Source organism: Salvelinus sp. IW2-2015, linkage group LG17, assembly GCF_002910315.2.
Source record: "Salvelinus sp. IW2-2015 linkage group LG17, ASM291031v2, whole genome shotgun sequence".
NCBI lineage: Eukaryota > Metazoa > Chordata > Actinopteri > Salmoniformes > Salmonidae > Salvelinus > Salvelinus sp. IW2-2015.
Window position 1 is genome coordinate 990,801 of NC_036857.1, and position 5,167 is coordinate 995,967.

Consider the following 5,167-nt stretch of genomic DNA (forward strand, 5'->3'; position numbering starts at 1 on the left):
TGTTCAAGTGGCACTGTTATGCTGATGAATGAGGACCCAAAAGCGACGTAATAGTAACAGAGTCTTTATTCCAGTATTAAACAAATAATGATTCTCCTGGATATAATCAATGGTAATCCAAAACAGGAAACTGAAATCCTCTCGTCAATAGAGAGAACGCCTGGAGACGCGACCACAGACTGCAGGTCGCTTCGGGAAGCACTGGCCGTAGCTGACATAGACACCTGCTCACACGCAGCATCTGAAGAAGGCAAAGAACACGACAGGGCGAAACAAGGACACAGGAACAGCAAACATCAAACAAGAATCCGACAAGGACAGGAGCGAAAACAGAGGGAGAAATAGGGACTCTAATCAGAGGGCAAAATAGGGACAGGTGTGAAAGAGTAAATGAGGTCGTAGGGAGAATGAGAAACAGCTGGGAGCATGAACGGAACGATAGAGAGAGAGAAAGAGAAAGAACCTAATAAGACCAGCAGAGGGAAGCACAGGGACAAGACATGATCAAAGACAAAACATGACAGTACCCCCCCACTCACCGAGCGCCTCCTGGCGCACTCGAGGAGGAACCCTGGCGGCAACGAAGGAAATCATCAATCAACGAACGGTCCAGCACGTCCCGAGATGGAACCCAACTCCTCTCCTCAGGACCGTAACCCTCCCAATCCACTAAGTACTGGTGACCACGTCCCCGAGAACGCATGTCCATGATCCTCCGTACCTTGTAAATAGGAGCGCCCTCGACAAGGACGGGGGGGGAGGAAGACGAACGGGGCGCGAAGAAAAGGCTTGACACAGGAGACATGGAAGACAGGGTGGACGCGACGAAGATGTTGCGGAAGAAGCAGTCGCACAGCGACAGGATTGACGACCTGAGAGACACGGAACGGACCAATAACGCGGAGTCAACTTGCGAAGAGCTGTCGTAAGGGGAAGGTTACGAGTGGAAAGCCACACTCTCTGACCGCGACAATACCTAGGACTCTTAATCCTACGTTTATTGGCGGCTCTCACAGTCTGCGCCCTGTAACGGCAAAGTGCAGACCTGACCCTCCTCCAGGTGCTCACAACGTTGGACAAAAGCCTGAGCGGAGGAACGCTGGACTCGGCGAGCTGGGACGAAAACAGAGGAGCTGGTAGCCAAGACTACCTGAAACGGGGACAGCCCGGTAGCAGACGAAGGAAGCGAGTTGTGAGCGTACTCAGCCCAGGGGAGCTGTTCTGCCCAAGACGCAGGGTTTCGAAACGAAAGGCTGCGGAAAATGCGACCAATCGACTGATTGGCCCTTTCTGCTTGACCGTTAGACTGGGGATGAAACCCGGAAGAGAGACTGACGGAAGCACCAATCAAACGACAGAACTCCCTCCAAAACTGTGACGTGAATTGCGGACCTCTGTCTGAAACGGCGTCTAACGGGAGGCCATGAATTCTGAACACATTCTCAATGAGATTTGTGCCGTCTCCTTAGCGAAGGAAGCTTAGCGAGGGGAATGAAATGTGCCGCCTTAAGAGACCTATCGATAACCGTAAGAATCACAGTCTTCCCGCAGACGAAGGCAGACCGGTAATAAAGTCTAAGGCGATGTGAGACCATGGTCGAGAAGGAATGGGAAGCGGTCTGAGACGACCGGCAGGAGGAGAGTTACCTGACTTAGTCTCGCCGCAGTCCGAACAAGCAGCCACGAAACGACGCGTGTCCCGCTCCTGAGTAGGCCACCAAAACCGCTTGCGAATAGAAGCAAGCGTACCCGAACGCCGGGGGCCAGCTAACTTGGCAGAGTGAGCCCACTGAAGAACAGCCAGACGAGTAGAGACAGGAACGAACAGAAGGTTACTAGGACAAGCGCGCGGCGACGCAGTGTGAGTGAGTGCTTGCTTTACCTGTCTCTCAATTCCCCAGACAGTCAACCCGACAAACACGCCCTTCAGGGAGAATCCCCTCGGCGGTAGAAGCCACAGAAGAACTAAAGAGACGGGATAAGGCATCAGGCTTGGTGTTCTTATTTCCCGGACGATAGGAAATCACGAACTCGAAACGAGCGAAAAACAACGCCCAACGAGCTTGACGTGCATTAAGTCGTTTGGCCGAACGGATGTACTCAAGGTTCTTATGGTCAGTCCAAACGACAAAAAGGGACGGTCGCCCCCTCCAACCACTGTCGCCATTCGCCTATGGCTAAGCGGATGGCGAGCAGTTCGCGGTTACCCACATCATAGTTGCGTTCCGATGGCGACAGGCGATGAGAAAAGTAAGCGCAAGGATGGACCTTATCGTCAGACTGGAAGCGCTGAGACAGAATGGCTCCCACGCCCACCTCTGAAGCGTCAACCTCGACAATGAATTGTTTAGTGACGTCAGAGTAACAAGGATAGGGGCGGATGTAAAACGCTCTTGAGGAGATCAAAAGCTCCCTGGGCGAACCGGACCACTTAAAGCAAGTCTTGACAGAAGTCAAGCTGTGAGAGGCAGCCACTTGACCGAAATTACGAATGAAACGCCGATAGAAATTAGCGAAACGAGAAAGCGCTGCAACTCGACACGTGACTTAGGGACGGGCCAATCGCTGACAGCCTGGACCTTAGCGGGATCCATCTGAATGCCTCAGCGGAAATAACAGAACCGAGAAAAGTGACAGAGGAGACATGAAAGGCGCACTTTCAGCCTTCACGTAGAACAATTCTCTAAAAGGCGCTGGAGTACACGTCGAACGTGCTGAACATGAATCTCGAGTGACGGTGAAAAAAATCAGGATATCGTCAAGGTAAACGAAAACAAAAATGTTCAGCAGTCTCTCAGTACATCATTAACTAATGCCTGAAAGACAGCTGGAGCATTAGCGAGACCGAACGGCAGAACCCGCGTATTCAAAATGCCCTAACGGAGTGTTAAACGCCGTTTTCCACTCGTCCCCTCTCTGATGCGTACGAGATGGTAAGCGTTACGAAGGTCCAACTTAGTAAAGCACCTGGCTCCCTGCAAAATCTCGAAGGCTGACGACATAAGGGAAGCGGATAACGATTCTTAACCGTTATGTCATTCAGCCCTCGATAATCCACGCAGGGGCGCAGAGTACCGTCCTTCTTCTTAACAAAGAAAAATCCCGCTCCGGCGGGAGAAGGAAGAAGGCACCACGGTACCGGCGTCGAGAGAAACAGACAGATAATCCTCGAGAGCCTTACGTTCGGGAGCCGACAGAGAGTATAGTCTACCCCGAGGGGAGTGGTCCCCGGAAGGAGATCAATACAACAATCATACGACCGGTGAGGAGGAAGGAGCTGGCTCTGGACCGACTGAAGACCGTGCGCAGATCATGATATTCCTCCGGCACTCCTGTCAAATCACCAGGTTCCTCCTGAGTAGAGGGACAGAGACAACAAGGGGGTGGGGAGAACACAGGAGTGATGGTTGCTGATAATGGGCCTCTGTACGCCTATGTAGATATTCCATAAAAAATCTGCCGTTTCCAGCTACAATAGTCATTTACAACATTAACAATGTYTACACTGTATTTCTGATCAATTTGATGTTATTTTATTGACAAAAAAAATGTGATTTTCTTTCAAAAACAAGGACATTTCTAAGTGACCCCAAACTTTTGAACGGTCGTGTACATATATATATATACTGTTAGACAATGTTCATATATCATGATTATCAATAATGTCAAGAAGTTTGTATAAATCTCATGTTCGGCATGTGTTCTGATTTTTGGACAACACTTCCCGCACTTTTGTTCCATGTAGCCTGAAGACCTAGCTGGTCAATTACTAGCTAACGCCAGACACAAATGGAAGTCCTACAAGTATCTTTACCTTAGATGAATAGGGGAAACCTCTAATTATGTTTGATGACGCGCTGCAGTTAAATGTTGGCACCAGTAGACTAGGTACGTAGCCACACCCCTCAGTAAGCCACACCCCTCAGTAAACCACACCCCTCAGTAAGCCACACCCCTCAGTAAGCCACACCCCTCAGTAAACCACACCCCTCAGCAAACTCAACTTCCGCCATGTTGGTTACAAGCCGGTACTTCTTCATATTAGGAGAATAAGACATTACCATTGGTGTATTAAAACGTGCTCCATCTCGCCTTATGAATCCAAGTGTTGGACGCGGGGGAAGGGACTAATAACTTCATCAACAGAGAAGCAACAGTCATTTTTCATACTTCAGCAGTCATTCTTTGTTCTGGTTTCATCCAAATCTCATCCATTTCATGAAAACCCTGACTCTGATTATGTTGGGGACCTTTCAGTTTGAATACCAAATACAATAGATCACAATAATTGGAATGACATTCATTCTCACGGGTGGGCAAAAACAACAAACTGAAAGCCACGACCCCAATAAGTCACACCTCCAACTCTTCTGAAAGGCTGGCGTAATTGGTACTATTTGAAAGACACTTTGATACAACTCTCAGACTCTGACTCTTTCGGGAAAATAACTCTTCTATCTCCATAGAAACACGTCATCTGTTGTCACAGTTTCAACATTGTTAAGAGCGTTTATCCTCACGGAGGTACAGAGAGGTGAAAATTGTCTTTGATTCGCGTTCCTCCGACATCGACAAGGACAAATTTGATAAAAACAATGAGGGAGTCTGAGGAGACATCCCTATTGGAACCCTAAAGCTGTTTTGGCCCAAATGAAGTGCACTATAAAGGGAATAGGGTGCCATTGGGCCCCAATCAAATGAAGTGCACTATAAAGGGAATAGGGTGCCATTGGGCCCCAGACAAATGCAGTGCACTATAACAGGAATAGGGTACCAATTGGGACACAGCTAGACACATACCAACATGATGTTACCCTCTGAAAGGGTAATGTCTGTATACAACCCGTATTCGACCGGCTAGACTGGCCTTTCTATGAGTCTCAACAGGAAAAAGGTTGGTTCAGCATCGGATTCGCAATGTATTGATGTGTCTAGTACTTGGCCCTGGGCTCTGTGTGTGTGTGTGTGTGTGTGTGTGTGTGTGTGTGTGGTGTGTGCACACCAGTGTTGGCGTGTCTATTTCCCGGGCCCGGGAACCCATAACACTGAACTGCAGAAACCAGAAAGAAAAGGTCTAGGTCCAGGTACTAGACAGAGATAGCAGGTAAATATCCCCACAGTTAGTGTCTAGGTCCAGGTACTAGACAGAGATAGCAGGTAAATATCC